This window comes from Onychomys torridus, unplaced genomic scaffold (genome assembly GCF_903995425.1).
Source record: "Onychomys torridus unplaced genomic scaffold, mOncTor1.1, whole genome shotgun sequence".
Lineage (NCBI taxonomy): Eukaryota > Metazoa > Chordata > Mammalia > Rodentia > Cricetidae > Onychomys > Onychomys torridus.
The window spans coordinates 7,787-18,721 of record NW_023412526.1 but is presented as its reverse complement, the minus strand read 5'-3'; the positions used below and the strand labels follow the sequence as shown (position 1 = coordinate 18,721).

Genomic DNA, 10,935 nt, shown 5'->3' with positions numbered 1-10,935 from the left:
GCCATTTTGTGCCAAGAAGACAAACTTCCAAATGGAAATGTCTTAGAAGCCCAGCATTCTCTCAGGATCAAATTGGTGCTGCCAGGAGCAATTGTGTCTCACGTCAACAGAATTCTAAGTTATTTAATGCCATATTCTGTAGGTCCATGAAGTGTATGAAGATTACTTGTCCATCTGACCTATGTATGTATAAATCTGGATAACCTAACTAACATAAATAGAGATGACAAGCATAGGTGACAATAAATCTATAAGTCTTATCTACCTAAACAACCTAAGGTCTAAGGCTTCATGTAAACAAGACAAACAGTCTCCCAACTTAGGGTGACATTTGACAATTACTAACTTGCATTGCCTGTCACCTGCACTAAAGCTGTCCCCCTGCACCCCACCCTCCTAAACTGCACACCCCTTGGCTCCCAGCAGAGGCACAGACTTGGACTCCACAGACTCTGGCTGTGGCGTTTCACTCCCAGGTCACAGCACAAGAGATCACAGGAGCCTCCCCGGGGCCTGAGCAGTGACCATCACCAGAGCACATGTCTGGGTCTCAGGCTGATCCCAGTGACAGGGGCCCTCAGGTGTCCCTCAGTCAGTGCTGCAGGTGACAGCTTGATTATGACAGGTGAAGCCCTGCAGTGTGTGAGCAGGTGGAGTCCTTGACCCCAGTCTGAGGAGCCTCTGCATTAGAAGAGAGATCAGGATTCCTGATTCCAATAGGCTGAGTTTTGGGGGCCAGAGAGACGACTGAGCAGGCAGCTTGCTGCACATCCCAATGACCTGAACTTATTCCCAGACCCGAAGGAGAAAGACGATTAGATTTCAACATGTGTTTTGTTGTTCTTGTTCTATAAGAACAATTACAACCACAACCACTTTTAGCTTGCCTGAAACTTACTATGTAAGCTGAGCTGGTCTCAAACTCACATATATAATCCTGCCTCTGTTTCCCAGAGCACTGGGATTAAAAGTTTATCAACCGTGTTCAGCTTCATTTCACATCTTCTTTTGAGTCAGAATCTCACTAAGTTGCTTAGACAGGTTTGAACACCCAGTATGCCTAGTCAGGATTATAACATTCAATCCTTCTGCCTCAAGACTCCAAGTAGCTCAGATCACAGACCTGTAACTCCAGGCCTGGGTTCACAGAGTTCTTAAACCCGGGACAAGGTGGGATAACTTGATTTACAACTAAATAATTCTGTATAAGGCTCCTAAAAACAGCACTTTCCCTACAAAAACTCCAGCACAGTGACCACAGCTGAGAAAGTACAAAGAACAAGGAGGAGGCTAAGGAGAGAAACAAGAGAGTAAGAACCCGTCCCTGATAGCAGATGTTCAGGAGGATATGCTCAGATTCCTAGGAATTAACTCAAAATGTCCTTATGAGTGTGTGTGACCCAGGCCTGTAATCTCAACTCAGCTCCTGAGGGGCAGAAGGATCATGAGTTCAAGGCCAGCCTGGACTATATGAGACCCTGAAGCAAATCAAAACACACACACACACACTCACACACACACTCACTCACACACTCACACACACGTACAAAACAAAATAACAACAGTGAAGCAATTAACAAACTCCTGGATAGAAGGTCCATTTCGGGGCTGAGAGCACAGTGCAGGATGGTTCCATTGACAGATCAACAGTGTGATCACAGGATGGTTCCATTGACAGATCAACACTGTGATCACAGGATGGTTCCATTGACAGATCAACATGTGATCACAGGATGGTTCCATTGACAGATCAACAGTGTGATCACAGGATGGTTCCATTGACAGATCAACAGTGTGATCACAGGATGGTTCCATTGACAGATCAACAGTGTGATCACAGGATGGTTCCATTGACAGATCAACAGTGTGATCACAGGATGGTTCCATTGACAGATCAACAGTGTGATCACAGGATGGTTCCATTGACAGATCAACAGTGTGATCACAGGATGGTTCCATTGACAGATCAACATGTGATCACAGGATGGTTCCATTGATAGATCAACAGTGTGATCACAGGTTGGTTCCATTGACAGATCAACAGAGTGATCACAGGATGGTGTAGGAGGAGAAGTAACGCAGGTCAGTCACCAAGTGGTTGAGAGGCCACCTTGGAAAATAATGAGAAACAGACAGAGAGGTGCCAGCATCCCCGGATAGAGGAGGAGGAGGAAGAAAAGGAGGAGGAGAGGAGGAGGAGGAGGAGGAGGAGGAGGAGGAGGAGGAAAAGAAGGCCTGAGGACAATCAGCAATCAGGAGACTAGAAAGGATTCTCCTCTGTGAGAAAACAAACATCTCTCACATCATTCCAGAAGCTGCACAGGAGGTGCTGCCCCAGAGAGGACACACTTCAGTGGAAGCCAAACAGGGGAAGGAATCCCCAGCCAGTAAGGGCTAGAAGGGCTGAGCTCATTACAGGTGTGGGGGACAAGACAGGCTATGGTGGGGACAGAAGTACAGACACAGTGTTGGGAAGTCAGTGTGTAGGGGAGCAAGCAGAGTCCATCTCCCATGTTTGCTGTTAAAGGACACTGTGGGGAACAGGCTGGATTTCACCTGAGTTCTATGATGGGTGCTATGAAATATGGTGGCTGCTCAGCTTCCTGTTCCTCTGAGGGGTGAGGAAGGATCCAGTCCCAGCCTCAAGCTCCTGTGGCCTGGAATTGTCTGCTGTAATGCTCTCCACTCTACTTGAGAGGCTGAGGCAGGAGGATGGCAAGTGAAATTCAATGAGATCTCATCTCAAAGCAGTAATTAGAGAAAAGTAGGCTAGAGAGATATCTCCATAGTTAGGAGCACTTGCTGCTCTTTCAGAGGGCCCACAGGGAGGCTCACAGCCACGCATAGCTCCAGTTCTGGGAGATCCAGCACCCTCTCAGCCTCTGTTAGCACCACATGCATATGTGCATTCTAGCAAAACACTTGCACATATAAAAAAATTTAAATTAAAAAATTATAAGATAGGATGGGGCTGTAGTTCAGTGGTAAGATGCTTAGCTGGTGTGCTCAAGGCACTAGGATCAATCCCCAGTAACCTGAGTCCACACACATGCACGCACACACACACACACACACATACACATCACAGAGCTGGGGATGTGGCTCAGTGTGACTTCTTTAAAGTGCATAAGACCCTGGGTTTGTTCTCAAATACAGGAAAAAACAAAGTAAATTAAACAAACAAGATAAAAGTATATAATTTAGCCAGGCAGTGGTGTTATATGCCTTTAATCTTTTAAATTTAAAACAGGCAAGAAGATCTTTAGGGCTTCATGTCAGTCTGGTCTACAGAACAATTTCTAGGACAACCAGGGTTACACAGAGAAACCCTGTCTCAAAAAACAAAACAAAACAGACATCCAAATAAAACAAAAACTTTTGCAGATTATTTGATCACACTGTGAACCCTGAGATTGCATTATTTTCTAGAAAAACCAGCTTCTAGTTGTGGTGTGGCCCAGCTCTAGCACACACCTTTAATCTTAGAGCTTCCTGCTTGGATATCGTAAACAAGATTAAATAAAATCAACCATAGGTCAAGAGACAACCAGATGACAGAAAAAAGAAAAAAAACCATAGAGAAGAGGAGGAAGTAAGGAGGATGGAGAGACAGACACACAGGAAGTAGAAGGAAGGGACATTCAGTTGGAGATGTTTTGTCTGAGAATGTGTAGGAGAAAGGTCTTTTCTTGGGTGACAGTGGAGGAGGAAGGTCAGCCGGGTGATTTCTCTGCCTCTGAGCTAGAAGGATTTCACCCCAGGCAAATCCACAACCAGAATAAGTATCCACTCCAGGAAGGATAAACTGTTGTCCTTTCCATGAAGGAAGTGGTCCATGGGGTTGTGGAATCTCTCTCTGCATCTAAGGAAAGCAGCTGAGGCCCATCATGTGTCTCAGGGGTGTCCCTGCAGGGAAGCCCAGAGAGGCCCTTGTGTGAAGGAATGGTAGTCATGGACACCTCTCATGGACAGGTGCTAAAACTCTGTGGAACCAGCCTGAGAGAGACGTGTGTTGCAGTCCACAGAGCTGAAAGGAGTTGGAGAACTGTAGAGTGTTTTGACATCAGAGATGGAGATGCAGATTTGGAGTTTGTCATCTGGTTCTTGGACTGCTTTGCCCAGTATTTCCTCACTGTGTTCCCTTTCTCCCTTTTGGAATGGGAATGTATATCCTGTGCCACTGTATGTTGGAAGTACATGATCTGCTTTTTTATTTACATTAACAAGGAATTGCAGTTAAGAGATTGCCATGAGTCGCAGAAGAGACTTTGAACTTTGGACTTTTAGACAGTGTTGAGACTGTTATAGACTATGGGGACTGTTAGAGTTGGACTGAATGCATATTGAATTATGATATTACTACAAGGCTATGGGGGCCAAGGAGTGGAATTGGTGGTTTGAATAAAAATGTCCCCATAGGCTCATGAATTTGGATGCTTGGTCATCAGGGAATGAATGGCATCACTAAGAAGGAACAGGAGGTGTGGAGTCAGAGTGGCCTTGTTCAAGGACATGTGTCACTGGTGGTGGCCTTTGGTTTTCAAAAGCCCAAGCCAGACTTAGTGCCTCTCTCTCTTCCTGCTGCCTGATGATCTGGATGTGGAGCTCCCAGAAGCTTCTCCAGAACCATGTCTGGCTCCATGTTGCCAAGGTCTCCATCATGATGATAATGGACTAACCTCTGAAACTAAGCAAACACCAATTCAATTCTCTTTTATAAGATTTGCCAAGTTCATGGTGTCTCTTCACAGGAATAGAATACTGACTAAGATAGTTCTTATTTATTTCATACCTGGAAACATCATGATAATCCAGTACCAAAAGTCCATGTGAGTCATGCCACCATAAAATTAACTTTGCCTGTGCTGACCATTACAGTAACTATGATACATTGTCTTTAGCAATTCCATGCTGCCATTGGCCCCTAATACCTTTGCACCCAAGTAAACTCACTGCTTTAATTCGTCCAACTGAGCAGCAGCATCTCAGTCCTGAGGTCTGGCTCAAGGAAAAGGGTGACGAGACTCTGAATCGCTGGTGACCTCTCACTATTTTGTGTCTTACAGGGTCAGTGAGGAGCATGTCTTCTGGGCCTTCCCATGGTGGAGGATTAGGTTTTACACAGCACACCCACGCTAGCATTGAAAATTCCCTGAGCCTTAGAATCCCTTCATCATCACTAAGCCAAGGTGTACCAGGCATCTCGAAGTCTTTATCAGGAAGCCATCTTTTGACAAATGCCTTAGCCAACAATTCAAACAGACATTTGAGACTTTTATTAACTGGGAGAGCTTCCATATTAAAATCTAGAATCTGCACTTAGAGGGCCATATTAATAAACTCAGTCTGACCCAGTTTTAATGTTCTTTCCACCATTATCCCACACCCTAAAATCCATTCCCACATACTCCCCAACTTCTGCTGGAATGAATTAGCAAACCCATTAACTCTTTAGCAGTGCAGTGCCCCTCTCTGGCACTAAACACTATCTTCTACCTTCCCCAAAACTCCTGCTCTGTCTGCAGTCTCGTGAAAGGTCTGCAGGCAGCTATTGGTGGTTCTGAGGGAAATCAGGATTGTCTCCCTGGTATTTCCTTCAGAGAGAGTCACTGCTGGCTTAACAAACACTGAAGGAATAATTTGTTCATCAAAGGTGTATTCAGGAGGTGGGGCTGAGGGTAGAGACATTACCTCCACAGGTGAGATAAACCCGGAGAATCTGAGAATCAAACTTCTCTTCTCAATAGGGTCCTGCCAAATCCTCATCCCAAGTTACAGGATCTCATTATTTACCAACTAACGCCCTTTCTTTAACTGCTGATACTCTTCATGGCTGGGACTTGAATTTTTGCTGTCATTCAGCCAATCTTCTAATGAGGGCTTCTGCTTGATTTTCTGCAACGTGAGCTCTGTTGCTGCTGGAGAGAAGATTCTCTTCCAGGTCACACTTAGAAACCTTTACACTATTTATTCCCATCTGGAGCATGTCAATTTTATTACTGTGTTAACTGTTGTCATTCACTGTATTCTGAGTGTCTTAGTTTGAGTTTTTATTGCTGAGTAGAGACACCATGACCACGGCAACTCTTATAAGTAAATATTTAATTGAGGTGGCTCCCTTACAATTTTGGAGGTTCAGTCCATTATCATGGCAGGAAGCATGGCAGCAGCAGGCAGATGTGGTGCTGGGCCTGAACATCCTACATCTTGCACGCAACAGGAATTTGACCTTCACACTGAGGGAAGCTTGAACAAAAGAGACCTCAAATCCAGCCCCACAGTGCCACACTTTCTCCAACAAAGCCCCACCTCCTAATTGCACCACCCCCTTTGGGGGCCATTATTTCAAACCACCACACTAAGACACTAGAAGTTGGTAGATTTTACCATAGAGCTCATCCCTCTCCTCAGTTTAATCCACAGATGCTAAGAGTAACAGACCAGCATCATCATTTTCCTTATTACGGTTCCCTGTGTCCACACACTGCCATGGTACATTGCTTTAGTGAGTAAATCACAGTGAGAGGAACTGTAAGGAATAATAAAGCAGAATAATGATGACAGTGTATTAGAAGTTACAGAACCTGTGACCTCTCATTCTCTCTCTGACCTTCACTCACAGTCCATGAGCTGATGAGATGAGGGAGATGTATGTCACAGGCCTGTGGAGCCCTGGGTCTGATAACTGAGTTGACTCCTGAGTTCCTCAGGCCTGTGCAGGGTGGACACTGGGCAGAGGAGATTCTCATGGCAGAGGTACACACTGGGGATTTGAGGTTTCATCCCTGTTCAGTAGAGCGGAGAAACATTAAATTTATTATTATTTTGTTGTTACTCTGGATTTTGAGTTGATGTCTTCAAATCCCAGCCACACATAACAGAAGTGGAAAGTGAAAGCAGAGGTGAGAGAGTCACATATAACACGGAGTCAAAAGTCCTTGAGCAGAGCTGTGAAAACTCCAGTCACCTCCCGATGCAGGAGTCCACGGCAGCCCCACACCATCACCAGGACTCCGACACACCCGTTTCCGTGAATATTCATTTTAGGTGCTCTGTGTATTTTCCCTGGAAGCTCACACTCTTAGGTTTCATCCTGGACTAACCTGAGGAGACAGTTGTCCTTAGGCGGCTCAGAGACACCGGGACAAACATCGCTCCGTCCCGCAGCACAGGGTCCAGCAAAGTCTCAGTCCCCAGGCGGTGAGGTCTGGGGTGGGAGCCCAGGGCTGGGGATCCCCAGGTCCCCAGTTTCACTTCTCCAGATCCTGACCTGGGTCGGGTCCTTCTGCCCGGACACTGATGACAAGGTTCCTGTTCTCATCCCCATTGGTGGCCGAGATCGCGGAGAACCAATCAGCGTCGCCGCGGTCACGGGTTATAAAGTTAACGCGGAACTCAGAGGCCCCAGATCCGAGATGGGGGCGATGGCCCGCGCACGCTGCTCCTGCTGCTGGCGGCCGCCCTGGCCCCGACCCGGACCGCGCGGGTGAGTGCGGGGTCGGAGGGACACGACCCTGCGCGGGAGGGCGGGGGCGGCCCCGGGGAAGCCGCGGCCCCGCGTCGCCCGGCCAGACCCTCCCGCCCGTCTCCACCCGTCCCGAGCCCCGCGCCCCGCTCCCCTCCCGCCCCGCACCCGCCCGGGTCCCGGAGGAGGGTCGGGGTCTCACCGCGCGCCGCCCCAGGCTCGCACTCGCTGCGGTATTTCAACACCATCGAGTCCCGGCCCGGCCGCGGGGAGCCCCGGTACATGGAAGTCGGCTACGTGGACGACACGCAGTTCGTGCGCTTCGACAGCGACGTGGAGACTCCGAGGATATGAGCCGCGGGCGCCGTGGGTGGAGCAGGAGGGGCCGGAGTACTGGAGAGGGAGACACGGAACCGCCAAGGCAACGAGCAGACTTCCGAGGAACCTGAGGACCCTGCTCGGCTACTACAACCAGAGCGAGGGCGGTGAGTGACCGCGGGTGGAGGTCACGACCCCTCCACGTCCCTACGTCCGGTCGGAGTCGCCCCGGGTCCCGGGTCCGAGGTTCGGGAGGAGAGTCGGGGACCGGGACTCGGTTTCCCTTTCGGTTTAGAGGAGTCCGCGGGTGGGCGGGGCTGACGGGTGGGCGGGCTGACGGGTGGGCGGGGCTGACCGCGGGTCCCCGCAGGCTCTCACACCATCCAGTCGATGTATGGCTGTGACGTGGGGTCGGACGGGCGCCTCCTCCGCGGGTACAGTCAGTATGCCTACGACGGCCGCGATTACCTCGCCCTGAACTATGACCTGACGACGTGGACGGCGGCGGACATGCGGCGCAGATCACCCGGCGCAAGGGGAGCAGGCTGGTGCTGCAGAGGACATAGGGCCTACCTGGAGGGCACGTGCGTGGAGTGGCTGCGCAGATACCTGGAGATCGGGAAGGACACGCTGCAGCGCACAGGTGCAGGGCGCGGCAGCTCTCCCTCTGCCTCGGGCTGGGCTCAGTCCTGAGGAAGAAGAAAGCCCTCAGCTGGGTCATGCCCCTGTCTCAGGGCAGACAGGTGTCCCTGGGTCTCCTGCAGCCTCTGTCATCCATGGCCGCTCCCAGGCCGGGGTCTCTGCCCACACCAGGGTCTGTGGAAACTGAGTCTGTCGTCTGAGTGTGTCAGCCTTACACAGCAGGACAGGGAGGTCTCCTTTACCTGATGGGAGACATGGACGCCCTGGGCTGGTTCACCCAGTTTCTAGAACTTTGGAAAGAATATGTTCACCCACATTCCTGTGGGTGAGGTTTGCATCCCTCCCACTACAATTCTTTCTTTCCTAGAATAGTCACGTGAGCATTTATGGGGAACCCTGGGTGAATACTATTTCTTCCTTACTTTTTTTTTTTTTTTAAGTTTTTATTTTGCGTTTAGTCAGTTTTTTTTCCCCTCACTGGGGTGATACTGTTTCTCTCCCCCCTTCAGTTATTTGTATCAGTCTCCACAGGAGCCAGGGGGAACTGCTAATGTGGATAATTAGCACATCAGTGTTTCCTTTAAACCAGAAAGGTTTCCTGTGAGGTTAGACTATTTCCTGTCATATTAACATCCAGAGCCCTCCTGCTCTCCCTCTGCCCCAACAAGTCACAGTGTTCCCCAGTGGATTAGGAATTGAACTTCCTCAGAGACAGGGTCTTCTGCAGCTCCAGGACAGGAGTGATGGAAGATCCACACACCCCTGTGAGCACCGCTGTGTCCCAGTGAGTGCTGCACTGGGCTCCACAGCACACTTCCAGGGGTCCTGGTGACTATACCTTGTATCTTGTCCCCCAGAGGCAGGGCTTGGGAGTCATTTTCTTTGGCAGAATGTCAGAGGTTCACCACATGTGTGCTGTACACTTAGGTGATGGCTGTTCACTTGGACAGACAGTTAGAGGCTGGTCAGCAAGATGGCCACAGTGGTTGTGTCTCAATGGTGGCAGCAGGGAGTTTGGTGACACCCTTCATGTAGCTCTTGTACCTGATTTCTTTTTTGATATGAATTAGTAACATATATAAATTAATTATTTTCATTCCCTCTCTATTCTTTTATTACCTAACTAATGTTATAGAACATCACTTGAGGAAGACCATGTTGACCTACTGGTTCGTGTGGATTCTCTCTCAGCTACTGAGTCCACCCAGGAAAAATGTGCAGTTCTGTGATGAGGGACCAGCTCTACCTGAGGTCACTAGTGTGATGACAGAATTGTCCAAACAGACACAGTTTAGTGTCATCATTGGTTTAACTTTGTCTTTGCAGATTTCAGTTTATCTTGTTAATTGTGAGAATTCTTAAATCTTCCACACAGATCCCCAAAGGCACATGTGACCCGTCATCCTGGCCCTGAAGGGAAAGTCACCCTGAGGTGCTGGGCCCTGGGCTTCTACCCTACCTTCATCACCCTGACTGGCAGAGGGATGGGGAGGAAACAGACACAGGAAACGGATCTTATTGAGACCAGACCTTCTGGGGATGGAACCTTCCAGAAGTGGGCATCTCTGGTGGGCCTTCTGGGGAGGAGCAGACATACACATGCCATGTGTACCATGAGAGCCTGCCTGAGCCCCTCACCCTGAGATGGGGTAAGGAGGATGTGGGTGCAGAGCTGGGGTCAGGGAAAGCTGGAGCCTTCTGTAGACCCTGAGCAGGGTCAGGGCTGAGAGCTGGGGTCATGACCCTCACCTTCCCTTCCTGTCCTTCCCTTCCAGAGCCTCCTCAGTCCACTGTCCCCATCGTGACAATCATTGCTGTCCTGGGTCTCCTTGGAGCTGCGGCCATCAATTGGAGCTGTGGTGGCTGTTGTGAGGAGGAGGAGGAGAATCACAGGTTAGGAAAGACAGGGTTCTGGTTCTCTCTCAGCCCCTTTCAGAAAGTGTGCTCTTGCCTCATTAAGGGGAACATCCACAGCCCTCATTGCTCCTGGTCTCTGACCTGGGTCTGCTGTCAGTTCTGGAACCTTTCCTAGGGTCGGGTCTCCCTGTTCTCACAGCTTTTCTTCTCACAGGTGGAAAGGGAGGGATCTACACTCCAGCTACAGGTAATTGGGAGCAGGATTGTCTCTGAGGCCCTTAGGGTGAATCTGGACAAATGGGAGGCTCAGTCAGCCAATAATAATAGCTCATCTGGTAAAATCTTCTGGGTGCCTTGTTGTATCTTGATATGAATATATATATGTATGTATTTACCCTAGGCAGGGACAGTGCCCAGAACTCTGATGTCTCTCCCAGACTGTAAAGGTGACACTCGTGGATCTGATTTTGGGAGGGCCAAGTGGGACATGATTGGGGTTCAGGGACTCCCAGAATCTCCTCTGATGAGTGGTGGGTTGGTTGGGATTTGTCTTCACAGTGATTGTTCATGACTCTTGTTTGTAGTGTGGAAGACAGCTGCCCGGCCTGACAGAGTGACAGAGATGTGCTCAGGTCTCTCTGTGACGTCCTGAA

At 49.3% G+C, this 10,935-nt stretch overlaps 1 pseudogene; it reads left to right on the top strand.

Moving 5' to 3' along the window:
• Positions 1-6,973: 6,973 nt before the first annotated feature.
• On the top strand, positions 6,974-10,726 carry LOC118575692 (annotated as a pseudogene).
• Positions 10,727-10,935: the final 209 nt, after the last annotated feature.